Source organism: Oryctolagus cuniculus, chromosome 12 (genome assembly GCF_964237555.1).
Source record: "Oryctolagus cuniculus chromosome 12, mOryCun1.1, whole genome shotgun sequence".
In the NCBI taxonomy this organism is placed as follows: domain Eukaryota; kingdom Metazoa; phylum Chordata; class Mammalia; order Lagomorpha; family Leporidae; genus Oryctolagus; species Oryctolagus cuniculus.
Window position 1 is genome coordinate 116865751 of NC_091443.1, and position 27864 is coordinate 116893614.

The 27864-nt window shown below is 41.0% G+C and overlaps 1 long non-coding RNA gene across 1 annotated transcript; it reads left to right on the forward strand.

Moving 5' to 3' along the window:
- The first annotated feature begins 51 nt into the window (after window positions 1-51).
- LOC127489224 (uncharacterized) lies at window positions 52-27864 on the forward strand. The gene is made up of 3 exons (XR_007917155.2): window positions 52-302; window positions 17472-17522; window positions 26031-27864. It is a non-coding gene; the product is annotated as an uncharacterized lncRNA (long non-coding RNA).

A 27864-nucleotide genomic window follows, 5' to 3' on the forward strand; every position in this document is an offset into this window, starting at 1 on the left:
TGAGCCCAAGACTCCTTCTTGCTTCTGCCTCCAGCAAGACCTGGAGTTATGCAGCACACTGATTGGCTGCATCTTTTATGACGTGGTGCATCCTCACAGCTAGGCAAGCTGTCCAATCAGGTGTGGTAGCATAAGTGCTACGTAATCCCATGGAATCTTGACATCATAGTAGTCAACCAGTTCCGTGGTGGAGAGGCCCTAGGAGGGGCTCCAACACTCAGAACTCTGAATGTAGCCCACGTCCATTGTTCTCGTACCTTCTTCCATCGCAGGAAGCTGCTCATCTAGGACCTCGGGACATGGTGTGTGGGGCCGAGCTTGAGGAGAGGGGAAGGCAGGGTGGGGAAGTTGTCAGAAAAGGCTGGCAGGATGTGGGTTTCCCAGAAGTTGTCGCTGGAGCCTGTAGGCCCCCTCTCGTTGCTGATACAACCCTCCACTCAGCCCCTTCTGGTCTGCAGTACGGGGCCTGGACTGGCACCTGGGACCCCAGCGTCCTGTTCCTTTCCTGCTCACAGTCCAGGGGCCATCCCTGGGCAGCTGTTGGTGGCATCCCCTTGTCTTCCCCGATTGTGCAGTGGGGACAGGATGGTCATTATGGAGCATATGGGTTGTGTGCTGGGTTCCTGCAGCGAAGAGCTGTCACTTATGGGATCCTCAGTTCCTCTTCTCCCCGGGGTGACAGCATTCCCCAAGTTTTCTGAATAGTTCAGAAGCTGAGTCTCAGTTCATGGCCCCTGACTTCTTAGCGTACCTCTTTCTGGGAGTCTCACCACGTTTTCTGTTGGTAACAACAGCGTCACAGACCAGGTAAGTTAATGAAACAGTTTTATTTTGATCAGGGCTTTGGTTGAGGTTTTAGGGGGACAAGACGACACTGTATTTTGGTCTTGGATGTCATCTGAGCCTTTACATGTTCCCTGAATTTTCAAATAAGAAATTTTAGCTAGTCACATTTATCAATGTTTTTAAAACTGTTTCTGTTCCATGAAAACCTTCCCAACCCCAAAGATATAAACCTTTTTTTTTTTTGAGTTTTAATTTTGATGTAGGGTGATTGTTTTCAAAGTTATTGGAGTATAATTGACAAACAAAATTTGTATATATTCAAGGCCTGCACCTTGATGTTTTGATATGTGAAGAGACTTTTTAAAAATTTATGGAAATTTCACTGTTTAATCCTGTTTTTCCAAACCTTTTGAAGTTCCCTTGTACATATACATTCTGAAATGATTAGGAAAATCAAACTAATATATCCATCACCTTACATAGTTTTTAAAAGAAAACCTAGTGCCTTAACAAGTTGTGAATATCTAATCATATATTCATAACATTTCTGAGCTGTACATTATCTCCTAACTGTAAATGTGTGTCATTCAACTAACATCTTCCATTTCCTTCTCTCTCAGCACCTAGCAACCACTATTCTCTTCTGTGCTTAAGTCTGACTTTCTGAGATTCCATAAATAAGGGAGATTGTGTGGTATTTATCTTTCTGTGACATTTCAATCAGGCCAATGATATATTCAAACTTTTCAATCCAGATTGTGACAAAATGTCAGAATTTCCTTGTTAAGGTTGAATGTGACTCCATTGTGTGTGTCTGGCATTTTCTCTACTCATCTGTTGATAGACAATGTTTGTTTATATATCTTATTCGTGTGAATAATGCTCACATGAACATGGTTGTGCAGTTGTATCTTTGAGATAGTAATTTTATTTCTTTAGATGCACATCCAATAGTGGGAATGCTTTATCATTTGTTAGCTCCATTTTTAATTTTATTTGAGACACCTCCATAGTGTTCTCCATAGTGGATGTACTAATTTACTTTCTATAAACAATTTATATGTTCCCTTTTCTCCAATGCTGGTTCAATATTTATGTTTTTTTACTTTTTTATAATAGCTATTTTTACATACGTGTGATCATAACCATTGTGGTCTTGAGCGCAGTGCTGAGACCCTTTTAAATGCCTGTTGGCTGCTTATGGAAAAACTGATCCGATCCTTTGCCAATTTTTTATTACAATATTTCCTTTTGAATTGTGTCTATTCTTTATATTAATCCTTTAATCAGCTATGATTTGCCAGTATTTTCTCTCATTCCTTGCTTTTACTTTTCAGCTTTTCCTTTAGTATGTAGAACTTTATTTTTTTGCAGTCCTACTTCCTTATTTTTGCTTTTGTCACCTGTACATTTGCAGTCATACCTAAATCATTATAAAAGTCTGGCAAAGCCACAGTTTTAGATGTTGGTGATTTGAATCAGTGGATGAGAATGTCCTCTCTTTCTCTCTCCTTCTCCCTCTCCCCCTCTCTCTCTCTGTTTCTCTGTGTGTCTCTTTTTCTTTGAAACTAATTAATTGAGAAATTCTTTAAAAACTTCATGGAGTAATTGGTACCAAATCAGAGCTAGATGATAGTGAGTTCCTTGTGTTACATAGCATTGTGGGTGACTATAGTCCACTGTAAGCTATCCCATATTTTAGGAACAAATAGAGGAAAGGTGCTCCAAGGCCCTGAAGTATAATGTCAGAGAAGGGAAAATGTTGTTTACTCCAATCTATTCAGTACAAATTGTATGCATGAATTAAAATCTCTCACTGCAGTCCATAGGTATGCATAATTATTGTCAACAAAATAAACTCAAAACATCGTTCTTGGTGTATAACATTAAGGGGTGTTAAAATACTTAAATTAGTATCACAACTAAAATTCTGATCTTTGGAAGCAGTTTATTCATACAAACATAATCTAGAAATATGTGAATTGGCATTTTTTAAAGATTGATTTTATTTATTTGATAGAGTTACAGAGAGAGGTAGAGACAGAGAGAGAGGTCTTCCATCTGCTGGTTCACTCCTCAAATGTTCACAATGGACTGAGCTGAGCCTATCCAAAGCCAGGATCTTCTTCTGGGTCTTCCACATGAGTGCAGGGGCCCAAGGACTTGGGCCATCTTCTACTGCTTTCCCAGGCCATAGCAGAGAGCCGGATCAGGAGAGGAGCAGCAGGACTAGAACTGGTGCCCATATGGGATGCCGGCATTCAGGCCAGGGCTTTGACCCACTGTGCCACAGCACCATCCCCATGAATTGGCATATTGTCATTCTAAATGGAGTGATTAGGAGGCAGTATTTTACCTTACAATGGTAATTAATACAACTTTTTAATTGTTTCATATAAGAAAAATGAAGTATTTCTTTAAGAGTATATGGAATTAGGGGTGGAGCCAAGATGGCAGAATAGTGAGGATGCGCACTGATAATCCGGGAAAAGATAGGTTGATAAAAGAGGAATTACGGTAATCACAGGGAAAGGCTTGGGGGAAAAAATGTAGAGGAAACCCTTCTGGATCTAGTGGATGTGGCACAGACCAGCGGGCAGAGCAGGGACGCCCACAGCTCTGAGTCCACACATCGGCACTGGAAGGGGAGGTGAGCTCAGTAACCTGAGACATTGGTGGGGAAACGGCGGACAGAGTCTAGAGGGAAGCAGGCTTTTGGAGGGAAAGTTCATCAGACTGACTACAGGAGAGAAGGAAGAAAAAAAAAAGTCGGGAGGTACTGGTATGGGCAAGTTTCTCTCTCTACTGACCTTGCAAAGGTGAGCAAGAGACAAAGAGCAGGTGCCATTCTGGATATACATAACAAAAGTGTAGAGCTAATGAACTGAGGTGCTACAATTCAGTGGCCTAGGCAACCCAGTGGGAGTCCGCAGGAGAAACTGAGCCCACACAGATTCTTTGGGCAGAAGCCAGAGATTGGAAGCTAAATACCATCAATTCTGCTCAGCTGTGTGGTATTACTTACCTCCTGATAAAAAAAAAAATTATGGTGACTTGATCAGCCCTCACCCTGACTGCTGATGAGCAACTTGATATGTTATCCCTCTTAGTATTTTGTTTGTTTGTTCTACTTAATGCTTTTGGTTGAATACTATAATCAATACACAATTATTCTTAAGTGCTGAAAATTAACTGAAAAATGATCACTGTTAAATATAAAAGTGGGAATAAGAGAGGGAAGAGATGTGCAATTCGGGACATGCTCAAGCTGACTTGCCTCAAACGGTGGAGTTAGAAACATACCAGGGGATTTGAATTCAATCCCATCGAGGTGGCATGTACCAATGCCATCTCACTAGTCCCAGTGATCAATTTCTGTTCACAATTGATCATAATGATAGGACTAAGAACCAAAGGGATCACATAAACAAGAATAGTGTCTGCAAATACTAGCTGATAGAATAAAAAAGGGAGAGAATGATCCAACATGGGAAGTGAGATACACAGTAGACCCATAGAATGGCAGATGTCCTAAGCAGCACTCTAGCCTCAGAATCAGCCCTAAAGGCATGCGGATCCAGCTGAAAAGCCCATGAGAGTATTTCAGGCATGGAAAGCCAAGACACTCTAGGGAAAAAAAAATGACCTAAATGAAAGATCTCCGCGAGTGAGATCCCAGTGGAAAGAACGGGTCATCAAAGAAGGAGGTGCCTTTCTCTGAAGGGAGGAGAGAACTTCCACTTTGACCATGGCCTTGTCTAAATATGATCAGAGTCAGTGAACTCAGGGGGCTTCCATAGCCTTGGCAGCTCATGACAAGAGCCTAGGGTGATTACTGAGGCCATAAACAAGAGTGTCAATTTGTTAAGTCAACAACAGGAGTCACTGTGCACTTACTCCTCATGTAGGATCTTTGTCCTAGTGTGCTGTACATTGAGATTTAATGCTATAACTAGTACTCAAACAGTATTTTTTTTTTAAACTTTTATTTAATGTATATAATTTTCCAAAGTACGACTTATGGATTACAATGGCTTCCCCCCCATACCGTCCCTCCCACCCACAACCCTCCCCTTTCCCACTCCCTCTCCCCTTCCATTCACATCAAGATTCATTTTCGATTATCTTAATATACAGAAGATCAGCTTAGTATACATTAAGTATGGATTTCAACTGTCAAACAGTATTTTTCACTTTATGTTTCTGTGTGGGAGCAAACTGTTGAAATCTTTACTTAATGTATACTAAACTGATCTTCTGTTAAAAAAAAGAAGAAGAAATTAGCAATTCCCTACTTGACTCTCACTGGGATTAAACATGGCAATAGGTCTGATCTGAATTCATCATCATTTAAAAAATCATCTATTATTTTTCACTTTATGTTTCTGTGCGGGAGCAAACTGTTGAAATCTTTACTTAATGTATGCTAAACTGATCTTCTGCATATGAAGAGAATCGAAAATGAATCTTGATGTGAATGGAAGGGGAGAGGGAGTGGGAAAGGGGAGGGTTGTGGGTGGGAGGGGCGTTATTGGGGGGGAAGCCATTGTAATCCATAAGACGTATTTTGGAAATTTATATTCATTAAATAAACGTTTAAAAAAATTAAATAAATAAATAAATAAATAAAAAGAGAGAGATTTACCACGCATAACCTGAGGGTGTCACCTTTGCACACCCTTAACCTGGAAGAACCAAGCAGATTTCTCTGGCCACACCCATCTCAAGCCTCCAAGGCTCCTCCAACAGCAGGCAGTCCACTTAACACAGACATAGTATTAAAAAAAAACTCACAGTGAGGGAAGAAGAACTAACAATGCCAAGCAACAAACACAAAAATCAAGGGAACAAGATCAACAAAGACACTATGATGCCTACAAATAAACAAAACACCCCAAGCCAAGAGTATGAAGATGATGAGATAGAAGAAATGCAAGATACGGATTTCAAAAAATTTATGATAAGGACAATTAGAAGTTTTCAAAAGCAAATCCTTGAACTACAGAAATCCTTATTGGACAGGATAGAAAATCTCTCTCGTGAAAATGAAATTTTAAGGAAGAATCAAAATGAAATGCAGAAACTAGTAGAACAGAAAAGTGTGCTAGTGAAGAGAAATCAAAATGAAATGAAGAACTCAATAGATTAAATAACAAACACATTAGAGAGTCTAAAAAACAGAGTCAGTGAAACAGAAGAGAGAATATCGGACTTAGAAGACAGAGCACAGGAAAACATACAGTCAAACCAAAGAAAAGAAGAGGAAATTAGAAATCTAAAAAATATTGTCAGGAATCTTCAGGATACTATTAAAAAACCAACATTCAAGTTCTAGGAGTTCCTGAAGGCATGGAGAGAGAGAAAGGATTAGAAGGCCTTTTTAGTGAGATATTAGCAGAAAAATTCCAGGTTTGGAGAATGACAGAGACATTCTAGTACAGGAAGCTCATAGAACCCCTAGTAACCCCTAGTAAACATGACCACGACACGTTGTAATTAAACTCACCACAGTGAAACATAAAGATCCTAAAATGTGCAAGAGAGAAACATCAGATTACTCTCAGAGGATCTCCAATCAGACTCACAGCTGACTTCTCATCAGAAACTCTACAAGCTAGGAGGGAATGGCAAGACATTGCCCAGGGGCTAAGAGAGAAAAATTGCCAGTCCAGAATTTATATCGTGCTAAGCTTTCATGTGTGAATGAAGGTGAAATAAAGACCTTTCATAGCAAACAGAAATTGAAAGAGTTTGTCGCCACTCGTCCAGCCCTGCAAAAGATGCTTAAAGATGTGCAACACTCAGAAAAAACAGAAACATGGCCATCAATATGAAAGAAGGTAAAGGAAGAAAACCTACCAGTAAAAGAGCATAGGAAGCTCAAAGCATATACTAGAAAATATCTTTGGGAAAATGGCAGGGCAAAGTCACTATGTATCAATAGTCACATTAAATGTTAATGGACTTAACTCTCCAGTCAAAAGGTAGACTGGCGGAATGGAATAAGGAACAAAAACCAACTATTTGCTGCCTACAAGAAACACATCTTTCTGACAAAGATGCATGAAGACTGAAAGTAAAAGGTTGGAAGAAGATATTCCATGCCAACAGAAACCAAAAAAAAAAAAAAAAAATAGCAGGTGTAGCCATATTAATATCAGACAAAGTAAACTTTAATAGAAAAACTGTTAAGAGAAGACAAAGAGGGGCACTATATAATGATTAAGGGTTCAATTCAACAGGAAGATGTAACTATTATAAATGTATATGCACCTAATTACAGGGCTCCAGTCTATTTAAAAGATATGTTAAGGGACTTAAAGGGAGACTTAGATTCCAATACAATTGTACTGGGGGACTTCAATACTCCACTCTCAGAAATAGACAGATCATCCGGACAGAAGATCAAGGAAACAGCAGATTTAATTGACACTATAGCCCAAATGGATCTAACAGATATCTACAGAACTTTCAATCCTACATCTAAAGACTTTACATTCTTCTCAGCAGTGCATGGAACCTTTTTGAGGATTGATCACATATGAGGCCATAAAGCAAGTCTCAGCAAGTTCAAAAGAATTAGAAGCATACCATGCAGCTTCTCAGACCACAGCAGGATTAAGTTGGAAATTAGCAACTCAGGAAACCCTAGAAAGTATGCAAACACATGGAGACTGAACAACAGGCTCCTGAATGAACACTGGGTCATTCAAGAAATCAAAAGAGAAATCCAAAACCTTCTGGAAGTAAAGGAGGATAACAACACAACATATCAAAACTTATGGGATACGGCAAAAGCAGTATTGAGAGGCAAGTTTATAGCAATAGGTGCCTATATCAAGAAATTGGAAAGGTACCAAATAAATCAGCTTTCATTGCATCTCTAGGACCTAGAAAAACTGCAGCATACCAGACCCAAATGTAGTAGGAGAAGAGAAATAATTAAAATCAGAGAAGAAATTAACAGGATTGAATCCAAAAAAAATTACAAAAAATCAGCCAAGCGAGAAGCTGGTTTTTTGAAAAAATAAAAAAAATTGACATCCCATTGGCCCAACTAACTAAAAAAAGAAGAGAAAAGACCCAAATCAATAAAATCAGAGATGAAAAAGGAAACGTAACAACAGACAACACAGAAATAAAAAGAATCATCAGAAACTACTAAAAAGAGTTGTATGCCAGCAAAGAGGAAAATCTATCAGAAATGGATAGATTCCTGGACACATGCAACATACCTAAATTGGAACATGAAGACATAGAAAACCCAAATAGACCCATAACTGAGACAGAAATTGAAACAGTAATAAAGGCCCTCCCAACAAAGAAAAGCCCAGGACCAGATGGATTCACTGCTGAATTCTACCAGACATTTAAAGAAGAACTAAATCCATTTCTTCTCAAACTATTCAGAACAATTGAAAAAGAGGGAATCCTTCCAAATTCTTTCTATGAAGCCAGCATCACCTTAATCCCTAAGCCAGAGGAAGATGCAGCACTGAAAGAAAATTACAGACCAATATCCATGATGAACATAGACACAAAAATCCTCAATAAAATTCTCACCAATAGAATACAACAACACATCAGGAAAATCATCCACCCAGACCAAGTGGGATTTATCCTTGGTATGCAGGGATGGGTCAGTATGTGCAAATGAATCAATGTGATACACCACATTACCAGACTGCAGAAGAAAAATCATATGATTATCTCAATAGATGCCGAGAAAGCATTTGATAAAATTCAACACCCTTTCATGATGAAAACTCTAAAAAAATTGGGTATAGAAGGAACATTCCTCAATATAATCAAAGCAATTTATGAAAAACCCACGGCCAGCATCCTATTGAATGGGGAAAAGTTGGAAGCATTTCCACTGAGATCTGGTACCAGACAGGGATGCCCACTCTCACCACTGCTATTCAATATAGTTCTGGAGGTTCTAGCCAGAGCTATTAGGCAAGAAAAAGAAATTAAAGGGATACACATTGGGAAGGAAGAACTAAATCTATCCCTCTTTGCAGACGATATGATTCTTTACTTAGGGGAGCCCAAGAACTCTACTAAGAGACTATGGGAACTCATAGAGGAGTTTGGCAAAGTGGCAGGATATAAAATCAATGCACAAAAATCAACAGCCTTTGTATACACAAGCAATGCCACAGCTGAGAAAGAACTTCTAAGATCAATCCCATTCACAGTAGCTACAAAAACAATCAAATACCTTGGAATAAACTTAACCAAGGACGTTAAAGATCTCTACGATAAAAATTACAAAACCTTAAAGAAAGAAATAGAAGAGGATACCAAGAGATGGAAAAATCTTCCATGCTCATGGATTGGAAGAATCAACATCATCAAAATGTCATTCTCCCAAAAGCAATTTATAGATTCAATGCAATGCCAATCAAGATACCAAAGACATTCTTCGCAGATCTAGAAAAAATGATGCTGACATTCATATGGAGGCACAAGAGACCTCGAATGGCTAAAGCAATCTTGTACAACAAAAATAAAGCCAGAGGCATCACAATACCAAATTTCAGGACATACTAAAGGGCAGTTGTAATCAAAACAGCATGGTACTGGTACAGAAACAGATGGATAGACCAATGGAACAGAATTGAAACACCAGAAATCAACCCAAACTTCTACAGCCAACTTACATTTGGTCAAGGATCTAAAACCAATTCCTGGAGCAAGGACAGTTTATTCAATAAATGGTGCTGGGAAAACTGGATTTCCATGTGCAGAAGCATGAAGCAAGACCCCTACCTTACACCTTACACAAAAATCCACTCAACATGGATTAAAGACCTAAATCCACGACGTGACACCATCAAATTATTAGAGAACATTGGAGAAACCCTTCAAGATATTGGCACAGGCAAAGAGTTTCTGGAAAAGTCCTGGGAGGCACAGACAGTCAAAGCCAAAATCAACTATTGGGATTGCATCAAATTGAGAAGTTTCTGTACTGCAAAAGAAACAGGAGAGTGAAGAGACAACCAACAGAATGGGAAAAAATATTTGCAAAGTATGCAACAGATTAGGGGTTAATAACCAGAATCTACAAAGAGATCAAGAAACTCCACAACAACAAAACAAACAACCCACTTAAGAGATGGGCCAAGGACCTCAATAGACATTTTTCAAAAGAGGAAATCCAAATGGCCAACAGGCACATGAAAAAATGTTCAAGGTCACTGGCAATCAGGGAAATGCAAATCAAGACCACAGTGAGGTTTCACCTCACCCCGGTTAGAATGACTCACATACAGAAATCTACCAACAACAGATGCTGGCGAGGATGTGGGGAAAAAGGGACACTAACCCACTGTTGGTGGGAATGCAAACGGGTCAAGCCACTATGGAAGTCAGTCTGGAGATTCCTCTGAAACCTGAATATAACCCTACCATTCAACCCAGCCATCCCACTCCTTGGAATTTACCCAAAGGAATTTAAATTGGCAAACAAAAAAGTGGTCTGCAGCTTAATGTTTATTGCAGCTCAATTCACAATAGCTAAGACCTGGAACCAACCTAAATGCCCATCAATGGTAGACTGGATAAAGAAATTATGGGATATGTACTCCTTAGAATACTATACCGCAGTAAGAAACAACGAAATCCAGTCATTTGCAACAAAATGGAGGAATCTGGAACACATCATGCTGAGTGAAATAATCCAGTCTCAAAGGGACAAATATCATATGTTCTCCCTGATTGGTGACAACTGACTGAACACCAAAAAGGAAACCTGTTGAAGTGAAATGGACACTATGAGAAATGGGGACTTGATCAGCCATAGCCCTGACTGTTAATGAACAACTTAATATGTTATCCCTCTTAGTAGTTTTTTTGTCTGTTCTACTTAATATGACTGGTTTAATTCTGTAATTAATACACAGTTATTCTTAAGTGTTGAAATTTAACTGAAATGTGATCCCTGTTAAATATAAGAGTGGGAATAAGAGAGGGAAGAGATGTACAATTTGGGACATGCTCAAGCTGACTTGCCCCAAACAGTAGAGTTAGAAAGACACTAGGGGATTCCAATTCAATTCCATCAAGGTGACATGTACCAGTGCCATCTCACTAGTCCAAGTGATCAATTTCTGTTCACAATTGATCATAATGATAGGACTAAGAACCAAAGGGATCACATAAACAAGACTAGTGTTTGCTAATACTACTGATAGAATAAAAAAGGGGAGAATGATCCAACATGGGAAGTGAGATACACAGTAGACTCATAGAATGGCGGATGTTCTAAACAGCACTCTGGCCTCAGAATCAGCCCTAAAGGCATTCGGATCCAGCTGAAAAGCCCATGAGAGTATTTCAATCATGGAAAGCCAAGACACTCTGGCAAAAAAATGACCCAAATGAAAGATCTCTGTGAGTGAGATCCCAGTGGAAAGAACAGGTCTTCAAAGAAGGAGGTACCTTTCTCTGAAGGGAGGAGAGAACCTCCACTTTGACTATGACCTTGTCTAAATAAGAGTTGGTGAACTCAAAAGGCTTCCATAGCCTTGGAAACTCATGACTGGAGCCTAGGGAGATTACTGATGCCATAAACAGGAGTGTCAATTTGTAAAGTCAACAACAGGAGTCACTGTGCACTTACTCCTCATATAGGATCTCTGTCCTTAATGTGCTGTATGTTGTTATGTAATGCTATAATGAGTACTCAAACAGTATTTTTCTTTTTTTAACTTTTATTTAATGAATATAAATTTCCAAAATACGTCTTATGGATTACAATGGCTTCCCCCCCCATAACGTCCCTCCCACCCGCAACCCTTCCCTTTCCCACTCCCTCTCCCCTTCCATTCACATCAAGATTTATTTTTGATTCTCTTCATATACAGAAGATCAGTTTAGCATACATTAAGTAAAGATTTCAACAGTTTGCTCCCACACAGAAACATAAAGTGAAAAATAATAGATGATTTTTTAAATGATGATGAATTCAGATCAGACCTATTGTCATGTTTAATCCCAGTGAGAGTCAAGTTGGGAATTGTTATTTTTTTTTTTACAGAAGATCAGTTTAGTATACATTGAGTAAAGATTTCAACAGTTTGCACCCCCATAGAAACACAAAGTTAAATATACTGTTTGAATACTCGTTATAGCATTAAATCTCAATGTACAGCACATTAAGGACAGAGATCCTACATGAGGAGTAAGTGCTCAGTGACTCCTGTTGTTGACTTTACAAATTGACACTCCTGTTTATGGCATCAGTAATCTCCCTAGGCTCCAGTCATGAGTTTCCAAGGCTATGGAAGCCTTTTGAGTTCTCCAACTCTTATCATATTTAGACAAGGTCATAGTCAAAGTGGAGGTTCTCTCCTCCCTTCAGAGAAAGGTACCTCCTTCTTTGAAGACCTGTTCTTTCCACTGGGATCTCACTCACAGAGATCTTTCATTTATTTATTTATTTTTTTTTTTTTTTTTTTTGCCAGAGTGTCTTGGCTTTCCATGCTTGAAATACTCTCATGGGCTTTTCAGCCAGATCGGAATGCCTTTAGGGCTGATTCTGAGGCCAGAGTGCTCAAACAGTATTTTTCATTTTGTGTTTCTATGTGGGTGGAAACTGTTGAAATCTTTACTTAATGTATACTAAACTGATCTTCTGTATATAAAGAAAATTGAAAATGAATCTTGATATGAATGGAAGGGGACAGAGAGCGGAAATGGGGAGGGTTTCAGATGGGAGGGAAGTCATGGGGGGGGAGCCAATGTAATCCATAAGCTGTACTTTGGAAATTTATATTCATTAAATAAAAGTTTTAAAAAAAGAGTATATGGAATTAATTTTAATTAGGACAATATCACAAGAAGTATGGAATTAAATTGCATGTTAATTTTGGTGTAAAATTTTATTGAAAAACATGCATGGTTATTTCATACTAAACAATGTCCATGAATTGTAAGGCCTTTGCATTTATGGGTTTAAATATATTTCAACCCAAATGAACATATTTCAATTTCATGTTCCAGAAAATATGTGAAACCCCCTCATATTTGTTCATTTTATTTTCTGCCATGAGGCCCAAATTCAGTCTGCCCAGTCCTGTCTCCTATTTTCAGTGAATAGTCTATGCTTTGTGCTGTGTTGCAAGTTATGTAATCATAAGCACATTCTAATATAAACACATTTCCATTAATCCCAAATGCTTCATATTATCTATAGCACTCCTCATTTACCATCAGCCCCAGCACAGGCATTAATCTAAACCTATCTCCAGAGATTGACCTTTCCTGGACATGTCTTAATGGGAAATGGGATGTTAGAGTATATGGGGATGGCTTTGCATTTCTTCCCTTTCTTTGTCTTTTGAATTGCATTATTTTGTGATCTATAATTTGATTGTCAAATTGTATAGCAGTATAAAAGATATACTAAACATTGCTTTCTTTACATATCAGTATTTGGGTTGCTTTCACATTTGGTTTCATAAATATTGCTTCAGTATTCATGTGCCTGTGGATTGTGTCTCTCTTAGTGGCATGCCTGGCAGAGAAACTGCTGAAGCAATAAATAATCCCATGTAGAAATTGCTTGGAAACTGCCAAATTATTTTTAGAGTGGCTGCAATATTTTACTGGAAATGTATGAGGGTTCCCTGTTCTCCACATCCATGTCAACATTCATCTATAGTGAATCAGAGTCATTTGACTTAATAAGAAGTGTTATTTCCCTAAGGTTTTGATTTACATTTCCACAATGATTTATATTAAGTATAGTTTTTTAAAAGATTTATTTTATTTTTTTGAAAGACAGAGTTACAGAGAGAGGTAGAGACAGAGAGAGAGGTCCTCCATCCACTGGTTTACTCCCCAGATGGCTGCAACAGCCAGAGCTGTGTTGACGCAAAGCCAGGAGCCAGGAGCTTCTTCTGGGTCTCCCACATGGATGTAGGGACCCAAGGACTTGAGCCATCTTGCACTGCTATCCCAGGCCATAACAGAGGGCAGGATAGGTAGTAGAGCAGCCAGGACTAGAACCGGCACCCATATGGGATGCTGGCACTTCAGGCCAGGGCTTTAACCCACTGCAACACAGCACTGGGCCCAGAAGAATATACTTTTGCAGTATTAAAATCTCTTACTGAAATCAATGCTTCATTTAAAAATTGTATGTTTTTTTTTGTAATTTTTCAGTATAAAATTCAAGTTTTGTGGGGCTGGCGCCATAGCTCACTTGGTTAATCCTCCACCTGCGGCACTGGCATCCCATATGAGTGCCAGGTTTTAATCCAGGTTGCTCCTCTTCCAGTCCAGCTCTCTGCTGTGGCCTGGGAAGGCAGTGGAGGATGGCCCAAGAGCTTGGGCCCTGCACCTGCATGGGAGGCCAGGAGGAAGCACCTGGCTCCTGGATTCGTATCGGCATAGCTCTGGCCGTAGTAGCCATTTGGGGGCAGAGCCAACATAAAAAAGACCTTTTTCAGCTGGCACTGTGGCCCAATAGGCTAATCCTCCACCTTGCAGCGCCGCACACTGTGTTCTAGTCCCGGTTGGGGTGCCGGATTCTGTACCAGTTGCCCCTCTTCCAGGCCAGCCCTCTGCTGTGGCCAGGGAGTGCAGTGGAGGATGGCCCAGGTGCTTGGGCCCTGCACCCCATGGGAGACCAGGAAAAAGCACCTGGCTCCTGGCTCCTGCCATCGGATCAGCGCGGTACACCGGCCACAGCGTGCCGGCCGTGGCGGCCATTGGAGGGTGAACCAACGGCAAAGGAAGACCTTTCTCTCTGTCTCTCTCTCTCACTGTCCACTCTACCTGTCAAAAAAAAAAAGTAGCAGTCTTATTCCCATTTTACAAGAGTTTATTGTAAATTTCCCATAGGTGCCCTTTCTGTGGTGGAAGTTTGCCTCAGTTAACAGTTTATTTGGGGTTTTAATCATAAATTGAATTTAGTCAATTTTTTTCTTTATTGATGAGGTTATCAAATCTTGATTTTCTGATTATTACATTAAATATTTACACTTAATATTTTTATTTTTTAATTTGAGAGGCAGAGAGAGCTAGAACCCCTATCTTCTGGTTCACTCTGCATATGTCTGCAATGACAGGTCTGGACTGGAAACAAAATCCTGGCCTCCAATGTGGGTGACAGGGTCCCAGTTACATGTCCCATCCCCACAGCCTCCCATATTTTCCATTGGCAGGCAGCTGGTTTCAGAAGCCAGAGGTGAGAGTTGAACATAAACACTGTAGTATGCAATGAAGATATCTTACCCAGACTCTCAACTGAGACCAAATCTGTGCCTGTATGTCTGGTTTTGTTCAAATATCACACTTTTTAGATTACATTTGCTTTTGAATTAAGAGAATGTGAGGCCTTTAACTTTGATCTTATGTTCAAGAATATTTGGGTATTTAAATACTTTGACATTCCATATTAATTTTCTGTATAGTTTTTTAAATTTTTGACTAAAATAACTATTGGGATATTATGAAGAATGATATGAATCTGTAGATCACTAGGAACATTGATTTATTATATATATTTTATAATCCATGAACAGAGTGTATATATACACATTTATTTGTGTGATCTTTAATTCATTTCAGTAATCTTTTATAGTTTTCAATGTTTAGGTATTTTATTTCCTTGGTTAAGTTTATTCCTAAGTATTTTATTACCTTTGGTGCTTTTGAAATTGAATTGTTCTCTTGATTGCTTTAATTTATTTATTTTTAATTTTTTATTTATATAAGGTGAACAAATTTCATGTGTTTCATATATTCAGATTTAGGAACAAATTGATACTTCCTATCCTACCCTCTCCTGCTCAGGCTCCCAACCTTCTTCCCTCCATTATGATTTTACTTTTAATTTTTACAAGACATACTTTCAGTTTATGTTATAATCATGTTTGACCCTCCACAAAGTGAAGGATTCAAGAAATAGAATGTAGAAGAAAACCACTGTTCCTTGAGAGTAAAGAAAATGTTATAAACAATAATCTCAAAATGCAAATTTTGCTCCTACACATTACATCTTTTATACTCTGTATATTAGTAATATATATCAAGGAAAACATACAATATTTGTATTTTTTGAGACTCACTTATTTCACCAAGCATGATGGATTCCAGTTGCATCCATTTTATTGCAAAAGACAGAATTTCATTCTTTTTTGTGGCTGAGTAGTATTCCATAGTGCATAGATACCATATTTTTTTATCCAGTCATTACTTGATTGGCATCTGGGTTGATTCCATATCTTAGTTATTATGAATTGAGCTGTAATAAACATGGGCATACAGGTAGCTTTAATATGCCAATTTAACTTCTTTTGGGTACATTCACAGTGTGGGATGGCTAGGTCATATTGTAGATATACTGTCAGATTTCAGAAGAATCGCTATACTGACTCTAGTAAAGGTTGCACAAGTTTACATTCCCACTAAAAGTGTACTTGGGAACTTTTCTCCCTACATCCTCACCAGCAGTCATTGCTTCATATTTTTTGTATGAGAGCCATTCTAACTCTGGTAAGGTGTAACCTCATTGTGGTTTTTATTTGCATTTCCTGGCCAACAGCCAAGAGTTTCTTCTGGGTCTCCCACAAGGGTGCAGGGGCCCAAGGACTTGTGCCACTTCTACTGTTATCCCAGGCGATAGCAGAGAGCCGGATCAGAAGTGGAGCAGCCAGGACTTGAACTGGCACTCATATGGGATGCCAGCACTTCAAGTCAGAGCTTTAACCTGCTGTGCCACAGATAGGTGCAGCTTCGGCCATTGCAGCCATCTGGGGAGTGATCCATCAGATGGAAGATCTCTCTGTGTCTGCCTCTCTCTAACTTTGTCTTTCAAATAAATAAAATAAAGCTTAAAAAAAAGAATAACTAAAAAAACCTGTATGGTTATCTCAATAGATGCAGAAACCATTTGATAAAATACAACACTCTCTCAGGATGAATAAACAAACAGTTTTCATTCTTCTATTTGTTATTGTGATGTGTCACATTTGTTAATTTGCATATGTTGAACCATTCCTGCATACCAGGGATACCACTAGGCCCAAGTGAACAATCATATTTTGTTCATCTGTGATACTGGTTTATAATTCTCTTTGTTGTATGTTTTTCTGGTTTTGGAATTAAGGTTATGCTGGTCTCATAGAAGCAGTGTGGGAGAATTTCCTCCATCTCAGTTGTTTGAAATAGATTGAGGGGAATTGGAATTCATTTTTTTTTTTAAAAGTTTGGTAGAGCTCAGCATGTTACCATCCAATCCTGGGCTTTTTCTATGTGGGGAGGGTCTTTATTTCTTATTCAGTCTCCATCTTGGTTATTGTTTTGTTTAGGTTTTCAGTGTCTTCATGCATCAATGTTTGGTAGTTTGTGCTGTCTATGAATCAATCCATTTCTTCTAAATTTCCCTATTTGTTGGCATATAGCTTTTTTCATAATTTCTGATGAATTTTATTTCTGTGGTATCTAACATTTCCTTTTTATTTCTGAATTTATTAATATGTGTCTTCTCCACTCTTTTTTTTTTAAATTATTTAGGCTTGTGGTGCATCAATTTTAATTTTTTCAAAAATAATTGCTCTTCATTTCACTGATCTTTTGTTTCTTTTTTGTTTCAATTTTATTTCTTCTTTAATTTTAAGAATTTCTTTCCTCATACTAACTTGTGATTTGGTTTATTGTTTTTCTAGGTTTTTGAATGGATTGTTAAATCATTTGTTTGATCCGTTTCCAATTTTGAGGTAAGCACTAATTGCTATAAACTTAACTCTCAGAATTGCTTTTGCTGTATATCATAAGTTTTGACATGTATGTTGTCATTTTCACTTCTTTCCTGTAATTTTTTATTTACTTTTTGATTTCTTCTATGACCCACAGTTCATTCAGGAGCAGGCTGTTCAGACTCCATGTGCTTGCATGCTTTCTAGAGTTTCTTATGTTCTTAATTTTCAGATTCATTCCATTGTGGTCAGAAAAGATACATGGTATGATTTCATTTTCTTTTAATTTGCTGAGATTTGCTTTATGGCCTAACATATGATCTGTCCTAGAAGGAGTTCCATGCACTGGTGATAAGAATGTGTATTCTGCAACTATGGGATGAAATGTTCTGTATATGTCAATTCTGTCACTTTGGTCCATAGTGTAGATTAGTTGTCTTCTTTGATTTTTCTTTGTCTAGTTGTCCTGTGTATTGATGTAACTGTGATATTGCTGTCACCCATTACTATTGGATTGAAGTCAATGTTTCTGTTAAGATCCATTAACCTTGGTTTTTAAATAATCAGGCATTGGGGCTGGAACTGTGGCAAAGCAGGTTAAGCATTCCATATGGGCACTGGTTTGAGACCTCACTGTTCCACTTCTGATCCAGCTCTCTGCTGTGGCCTGGGAAAGCAGTAGAAGGTGGCCAAAGTCCTTGGGCCCCTGCATCCATGTGGGAGACCCAGAAGAAGCTCCTGCCTCCTGGCTTCTGATTGGCTCAGCTCTGGCCACTGGCCATTTGAAGAGTGAACCAGCAAATTAAAGAACTCTCTCTCTCTCTCTGTAGCTCTGCTTTTCAAATAAATAAATGAATCATAAAAAAATGAAAAGCAATCATACACCTGGCATTGGGTACATATACATTTAACATAGTTTTATCTTTCTGTTGGATTGATTCCTTCATTAATACAAAATGCCTTTCTTTGTCTTGTTTAATAGTTTTTGCTTTAAAGTCTGTTTTGCATGATATTATCATGGCTAATATTTCTCTTTTTTACTTTTTGTTATCATGGAATATCATTTTCCATCCTTTAACTTTCAAAGTCTGTATGTATCTTTGTAGCCGAGATGTGTTTATTACAGGCAGTAAAAAATGGATCTTGTGTTTTAATACATTGAGCTAGTCTGTATCTTTTTTTTTTTAGATTTATCCCTCCACTTGAAAGTCAGAGTTACACAGAGAGAGAAGGAGAGGCAGAGAGAGAGAGGTCTTCCATCTGCTGGTTCACTCCCCCAATTGGCTACAATGGCTGGAGCTGTGCCAATCCAAACCCAGGGGCCAGGAGCTTCTTCAGGTCTTCCTCATGAGTGCAGAGGCCCAAGGACTTGGGCCATCTTCTACTGCTTTCTCAGGCCATAGCAGAGAACTGGATTGGAAATGGAGCAGCAGGGACTTGAACCAGTGCCCATATGGGATGCTGGCACTGCAGGCAGCAGCTTTGCCTACTACACCACAGTGCCGGCCCCTTGATTTATTTTATTGTTTTTCTTTTGGGAACTTCATGGTTTTATGATTGAGTTAATCTTACTCCTTATTGTGATGCATGCTCACCACTTATCTAGACCGTATATGTAATTACTAACAGTTTTCACTGGGCACAACTAGTTTACAAAAGTCTCACACACTAACATGACATGCAAGAAGTTGTAGCTCATACTGATTATTAATACAGGACTGAGTTTCACCTGAATATGAAATGAAGCTGTTAGTTTCTCCAGACTCCTTCACAATGTATTTTGCTGTCACTTGCTGCTATTCAGGGGTATTAGATTGTGGCCTGTATATTCCTGCTATTTTTCTGTGCCTCCGCGGTTCCCCCAACCTCCCTTGGGCCGGGACAAGGTGCAGTCCCAGGAACCCTGTGCCACCTGGCTGGCGTGTGGAGGCCCCGCCCACGGGCAGGGCAGCAAGCTCCATAGGCCCACGGCCAAGCCCGACCCTGCAGCCTGCCTGGACGGCCGGAGGCACAGAGATGGGAGGGATTCCCCGGCCAAGCCAAGGTTGGCACAGCGCACCCCCAAAGCCTCCTTTGGCACTTCCCGGGAGGATGGACCTGGCTGCTCCTCAGCTGGCTGGCTCCCTCCCTCTGGTCGGGCATTGCAAACCCAGACCCACTTCTGGTCCCTGTATTCCTAGCTCGAGAATGCGCTGTCTAGGATTCCCAGCACCTGTGGCCTGTATGCCCCCCCTCTTGGCCATTAGTAGAAGCCAGGTGGCCTCATGGCCTAACCACTGGTGTGAAGCTCCACTCTCATTCTAATGGGATTCACTGCTCCTGCTTCCCTGCCTGCCCTCCAGCTAAGTTTTAAAAGGAGCTGTTCCTGAACATGTGCTTCTCTGCTCTGTCTTGCTTCCTTCTCTCCTTTCCCCTTTCCTCTCAGCTGTTCTCATCTTCTGTCTCTAGCTCTCTCCTCTCTCCCTCTTTCTCTCCATCTCCTGGCCTCTATCTCTCACATTCTCCTTCTCCTTGTTTTCCTTCTTTGCTTCTCCCCTCTGGCCTGCTGTGTTTTAGTCAATAAATCCTTTCCCTTACTCCAGTGTTTGGTGTGTTTTGTGGTGACCTTACAATAAGGGAATCTCCACGAGAAGGAGACCTGAAAAATGGATGGAGTTTTTTAACTGCAATTTGGATGAGCAGAATAATCACAGCTAACAATCAATCAGAGGCTGGGGACAAAATCCTGTCTAGTTTGCTCTTGTAAAACAAAAATCCAGCTGAATAGTAGGATAGGCACATTCTTTCTATTCTCATGATAAAACTAGAAGCTCAGAAGGGTGGGATCATTGCTTCCTGGATATTCTCATGATAAAGCTAGAAACTGCTAATAGACAGGTCCTGGGGAGAAGCAAGCATCTTGTCCACTCTTACAAGGACTCCCCATTAGGTCATCTAGTCCTTACACCAGCACCCCCTGCCTTAGAACCTCTTTATAAACCCCCAATCACCCTCCTCCAACAGCATGGTAGTCCTAATGAAAGCACCCTACATTCCCCTCATCTTGTGAGTAATATTTGCAGAAGAGTTTCAGAAGCCTACAGAAAAAAAGGAGATGATTTGGAAGGGCAGGCTTTTGACCCAGCTGACAGAGACCCTCCCCCCAACTGAGGCAGAATGCACCTCCCACCTGACACCCTGGACTCCCCTGACTGGCTGGTGGGAGCTTCCTCAGAACAAAGTCTGAAAATCTGCATAATTATCAATTGAATAGACTCATTGTTTTATTTCAAGCCTGGTGCTCCAATTACCCCTGTCCCTTTAAACATCCTCTGTGCTGCACAGTTTGGTAGCAAAAGGCTTCTTTGGTTTGAGAGGACTTTCTTTCCCAAGACTGTAGCTGCCTTCTGGAAATACACCCTTTCCTCTGGCCAGCACTCAGCTATGGCGAATTGAAGCGGTGAGCATCAAGAGCCAGATTATGTGTCTGGAAACAACATTGGTGAGCTAGCCCAGAAGTCTGCAATGTATTGTTGTTGTTTTTTAAAGATTTTATTTATTTATTGGAAAGTCAGAGTTACACAGAGAGGAGAGGCAGAGAGAGAGAGGCCTTCCATCCAATGATTCACTCCTCAATTGGCCATAATAGCTGGAGCTGCACCCATCTGAAGCCAGGAGCCAGGAGCTTCTTCGGGGTCTCCCACACAGGTTAGGGGCCCAAGGACTTGGGCCATCTTCTACTGCTTTCCCAGGCCATTGCACTGAGTTGGATGGGAAGAGGAGCAGCCGGGACTAGAACTGGTGCCCATATGGGATGCCAGCACTTCAGGCCAGGGCATTAACCCACTGAGCCACAGCACTGGCCCCTGGAATGTATTTTTCAAGTGGCTTAACCCTTTCACATTAGTAAGGAGGGCAATGGTCACTTGTACCTCCACCCCAGAGCTGCTCTTGAGCTAATATTTTAGCTGGGACTCTGGGGACATCCCAGCAGCTTCTGAGAGCACTTTCTCTCTGGGACTTTCTTTTATCTTCCTGCTGTGCATTAGCTACCTTGCAGGGAGTCCATGGCTCCCCTTTGTGCCTAGAGTCAACAGCTCAGAGACTGGGTAAGTTGAACCAGGGGCATACCTGCAATTTCTGCCTCTGCTCTTTGGGCTCATGGCATTTGGACCTGGTTTAGGTCATTTTTTGTGATACTGGTGTGTGGGAGACAGATTCTAAGATTTTTACTTCAGCCTCCCTGTGAGGAAATTTGGATATTTTTTGGAAGAGTTCTCATTTGATTGTTTGTATGAGGATTTCTTCCTCTTTGGTGAAATATGAGTGGTTCAATTTAATTTCCATCCAAAATCACCTTGAGTTGCATCGTGGCTGATTGGGCAAGATATAGTCAGGATCTTATGACTAAGAAAAAAATGGTGTTCTACTGTAATATTGCATGGCCTGCATATGTGTTAAATTTAAGAGAAGGTGGTTGTTAAGTGGAATTTTTAAATGTTTATTTTATTTGAAAAGCAGAATTACAGAGAGGCAGAGGCGGGGGGAGGGTGTCCTGTTAGGAAAAGAGTCACAGAATAGAGAGGAGGCAGTGTACCAATTTATATCCAGACCGAATTTATTCAGAGAAAATAAATCCGTAGAGATGGGTAACCAACTGCCACTGTCAATGTGCCCATGATGGAACACCTGACTGAAGGCCCTGACCCCCAGGGAAGGTGGGGGATGGGGGTGAGGTAGGGGGCAGCAAGCAGAGGGGAATTCCTGGAACTGGTCTTTCAGGTGGCTGTAAGGGGTGGAGTATGAAGACAATAGAGTGTGAGACCCAATTGAGTTTTTTCTTTAAAATTTTTTATTTACTTGAAAGTCAGAGTTACACAGAGAGGGAGAGAGAAGGCTTCCATCCTCTGGTTAACTCCCCAGATGGCCACAATGGCCAGAGAGGTACATCGATCCGAAGCCAGGAGCCAGGAGCTTCTTCTGGGTCTCCCACATGGATGCAAGGGGCCCAAGGACTTGGGCCATCTTCCATTGCTTTCCCAGGCAATAGAAGAGAGCTGCATTAGAAATGGAGCAGCCAGTGAAGTAGGCAGGCATACAGGTTAAAATTGATCAGATTTATGAACTGGAAGACCATGCCTTCACCACGCTGCTGTGTGACCTCATCCCCCTACCTGGCCACACCTGGATGCCCACCAGCCAATCAGGTTAATTAACCACTCTCCTTTGGAAGTGGGTTAAAAGCTGGGCCACCCCTTGGCACAGCCAGCTTTTTTTCCCTGGCCTCTTGCTAGGAAGGGGGATTGCTGTAGCCCCACACCTCCAGGGCGCATGGCCTTTGGGCCATGTGCTCTAGGCTTCCTGGCCTAGATGCTCATCCACATGGCTGGTTCCTGGTGCTTGGTATGAACCCCTATTTACCTCTCTCTTAAATAAAGCTCTCACTCTCCTATGTATTTTTCTCACTAAATAAAAGCTTAAAATGTACCATGCTGCCTCATTTATCTGTGCCGGTATTTAGAATTCTCCTCTAAATATTAGGCAAGAACCCTCTTGGGCTTATTAATATTGGGGATTTAGTAATAAGCCCGTGGTGAAATCGTAAGGCACCCAAAATTCCAGTAGCACATATGGCACCCTAGATAGCATTTCTAGGGAACTTTAAGGGGCCACATTTTAGTGTAAAATTTAGGGGGTCTTCTCCAATTTCACCAGAACTCAAACCGGTGCCCATATGAGATTCTTGCACTGCAGGCAGCGGCTTTACCTGCTATGCCACAGCCACAGTGCAGGCCCTCCAATTGTGTTTCAAGGACAAAGAATACATTCCAATGTTTATCTCTTTTGGGCAATGCAGGAGAATGGCTGCCCAAGCTTCAGTTCTACCTCTGTAGGGTTAAAAAGTTAAAAGCCGCTCCCCCCCACCTCCTCTGGTGAACTTTCCTGACCTCGTTAGACTTGCTCTGCATAGCCATCCTCTATAAAGTTAATTAGTCAGTAATTACCCCAATGTGAGCCTAACCTTAGTTTCACCTAAGTAAGATAGAAGAAGTCACCGTATATCTCTTTGCCTCCTGGAACCCTGACCCCACCATATGGCCCTTATCGCCATTCAGCTGCATTCCTAGGTATCATCAAGGCAGTTCCTGCAACCTTGTTGTGTTTGTTGTGTGGCCCTCCCTTTTGGCAATAGGAGGCTTTTTGATACTCCCTGTATAGGCCATATGGTTCTCTGAGGTCTAATCAGGCCCTTACTCGATATCCTGTACTCCCTGTATTCATAAATCAACTGGTTGTAAAATCACTTAACCTGTATCAATTGTTTACTCTATACCTCTGTCTGATCTATGCAATGATTGATTTTCTTTGTTTAAACGTGTATAAAAACCCCAACCCAAGACTATTTGGGGCCGTTCTCCTGTATTGGGACGGGGGCCCCGACATGTCGGATCATCAATAAACCTTACCCTTTGTTAATTGCATGAGAGAAAGTCTCTTGGAGCATTTTTGGGGTGGCAAGAGCAATCCAACTCTAACACCTCAACCCAATAGTAGAGCAGAGACCTTGGGGCTCCCTGATCTCTTAAACATCTATTGTATGGGTCAGCGCCATGGCTCACTTGATTAATCCTCCACCTGCAGCACCAGCATCCCATATGGGCACCGAGTTCTAGTCCCAGTTGTTCCTCTTCCAGTCCAACTCTTCTGTGGCCCAGGAAGGCAGTGGAGGATGGCCCAAGTGCTTAGGAACCTGCACCCACATGGGAGACCAGGAGGAAGCACCTGGCTCCTGGCTTTGGATCTGCACAGCGCTGTCCATAGTGGCCATTTGGGGGGTGAACCAATGGAAGGAAGACCTTTTTCTCTGTCTCTCTCTCTCACCATCTGTGAAATAAATTTAAAAAATTTAAAAAAATCTATTGTAAATTTCCAGATGCCTCTGATAAAATTGACTATGAGGAACAAGAGTTAATAATGCAATAAAAGATGTTTCTCTAACAGAGTGCCTACTGAATATGAAATGAAGATATAATTATGTTTATGTATGTTAGTGTCCAGTACCATCACTGGGACTAGAGTTGCTTTCCGAGTTAAATGCTGAAGTAAAGTTTTCAGGTTTCCACTGAGGAACAATAGGGTTAACTGAGGTTACCAATAGAGGAAATAATTATATTCAGTTGATTGGAGCTTTTAAAAAGGAATTTTAACCATACTAAAGCCATCCTCCTTCCCTTTTCCTTTTCACATTTTATATAGCAAAAATCAATTACTGATATTGTATATTGCCTGAATTACTCTGGTGAATAGTAGCATTTGTATAATGGTGGACTTTTGCCCCAGTTAACAAAGAAGCCTTCACCCAACTGATGCTGAGCCCCCTGGTTAAGAGGCCTCATCAGAAAAAAAGCTTGGGCATTTACATATTGTCAATTAAGGTGACTCATTGTTTTATTTACCTTCCCCTGAAGCTACCCTTGTCCTTTAAGAAACCCTTTAGCAGTTATGGCCTGGGATAGCAGTAGAAGATGGCCCAAGTCCTTGGGCTCCTGCACCCAAGTGGGAGACCCAGAATAATCTCTGGCTCCTGGCCTCGGATTGACACAGCTCTGGCCATCACAGCCAATTGGGGAGTGAACCTTTGGATGAAAGACCTCTCTCTCTACCTCTCATTCTCTGTGTAACTCTGACTTTCAAATAAATAAATAAATCTTTTAAAAATTTAACCTGTAACAGAGATATTACATTTTATATCAAGAGCTCTCTCTCTCTGGGGCTGTACTGTGGCATATAGAGCTGGACCTCCACCTGTAGTACCACCATCCCATGTGGGTACCATTTCATGTCCCTGTTGGTCCTCTCCTGCTCTGGATCTCTGCTTTGTGGCCTGGGAATGTGGTGGGAGATGCCCAGGGGGGCTTGGGACCCAGTACCCGTGTGGGGGATATGGGGGAGGCCCTGGCTCCTGGCTTTGGATCAGACCAGCCCTGGCCATTGTGGCCATTTTGGGGGTGGTCTTGCTGGTAGAGGACCTTTATCTCTGGCTTTCCCACTCTCTGTGGCTCTGTCTCTCAAATGAATAAATAAAATCTTAAAAAAAGAGAGATATTTCTTTCCCCAAGATGCCAGCTTGTAGAAATAAGCTCTTTCCTCTTATCAACATTCATATCTGTACAATTGGCTACCCACATGGTGAGCCATAGGGCCTGATTAAAAGATTTAAAAAGAATTGCAGAGATTTCTATATTTTTCTGTGCCATAATGTATGCTATGCATTATATGTGTGTACTGTTGTATGTGTAAAAGTTGGTTGTGCTTATTTGTGTGATTTAAAATCACAACGTAATTTTCACCTAAGCACAAACAATAGATGAAAAGATGATGCAATGTTCATTGCTTCCTATGAAGTCCAATTTAAAGTTGTTCTTTGGCAAGATCATGACTTAAGAGATTAGCCATACTTATCTAATGTTTTAGTTTCTAAGGCAATGTAAGTATAATTGCTAAAAAATGAATTGGTGGTCTTTGCTGTGGCACCTTGTGCATCATCAGGTCCCTGCAACCTAAGGGATGTCTCCCTCTCCTCATCTTCCTGAGATATAAACTCAAGTATTCACTGACTGGAGAGGAGGTAGAGAAGATAATGTAGCAGTGCTGGGTCAGAATCCACAGCAAGGTTCAAGCTGATGCTGCAAGCCTTGCTGGATTCATGGATATGTGTGAGATGGAGCAAACATCAGCATCAAGCCAACAGGTGAGCATTTCTGCCTGATCTTTGACACCAAGGGGCCATCTTGCTGTTCACTACATCACAGCAGAAGCCATGTGGTGGCAGACATGAGCTGGAGGTGGTATACAAACTGAACACACACTGAAGAGAATGCCCAGTACAAGCTGTGCAAGGTGAGGAGGATGACTGTGGGTACAAAGGGAATCCGACTCCTGATGGCCCATGATGCTTGTGCCATGCGCAACCCAGATCCTCTCATCAAGGTGATCACGGGATGGATTACTGATTTGGGGCCCCTATCCAATTTGACATGAGGTAATGAACCTCAGGTTTTCCTGCCCAGGGATAAGAGCATCTCTGACTTACAGTGGCTGCAGAGAGATAAAGCAGTGTAGCAGCTAGAGAGACCAAGGGCTACTCTGCAGTAGGATGATTTTTTTTTGAATTGCTAAGTGTAAAAGATAGAGTTTTCTAAATACATGTACTCTTGGCTTCTTAAAATATATAGAAGGCATTGGGCCTTTTGGTAAATGTTTTCATAAGTTGTTAACATATAACTGTTCAAAGTTACCTGCTAAGTTTTCACTAAACAGTAAGTTACCAAGGATAAGAAATAATTTTTTAAGATTTATTTATTTTAATATTTGCAAATCAGAATAACAGAGAGAGGGAGAGGAGAAGGAGAGAGAGGGAGAGAGAGAGAGAGAGAGAGAGAGAGAGAGAGGTCCTCCATCCACTGGTTCACTCTCCAGATGGCTGCAATGGCTGGACCTTGCAGATATCAAGCCAGAAGCCAGGAGTCTCCTTCCACTCACCCACATGGGTGCAGGGGCTAAAGGATTCTGGACCACCTTCCACTGCTTTCCTAGGTCATTAGCAGGGAGCTGGATTGGAATGGAGCAACCAGGACTTGAACCAGTGCCCTTATGGGATGCCAGCACTCCAGCACTGCAGGTGGAGGCTTAACCTACTATGCCACAGCACCAGCCCCAATAAGAAATAATTCTAAGTCAACATCCCAAAGTTTAGAATTTTTGAAAGATTTATTTATGTATTTGAAAGGCTGAGTGAGAGAGACAGAGGCAGACATCTTCCATCTACTGGTTCATCCCCAGATGTCTGTAATAATCAAGCACTGGGCCAGACTGAAGGCAGGAGCCTGGAGCTCCATTCAGGTCTCCTACATCAGTAGCAGGGGCCTAAACACCTGTGCCATTTTCCTCTGCTTTTCCCAGGCCATTAGCAGGGAGCTTGATCTGAGGTAGAGCAGCTGCAATATGAACCAGTGCCCATATGGGATGCCAGCATCACAGGTGGTGGCCTTACCCATACATCACAACACTGGCCCTGACATTAAAAATTTTCAAAGTGGGGGGCAGAATCATCGGTTAAATGCAGTCTATCATACCTGCATCCCATAAGAGTGCTTTTTTGAGTCCAAGCTGCTGCACTTCTAATCCAGTACCCTGCTAATATGCCTGGGATAGCAGAAGATGGCCCAAGTGCTGGGACCCCTGCCACACATGTGGGAGAACCACATGGACTTCCCTGACTTCTGGCTTCAATCTGTCCCAGCTCTGGCTGTTGTAGATGGATGGGGAGTGAACCAGATAGACAATCTCTTTCTCATTGGCTTTATTTTCTGGAATTCTGTCT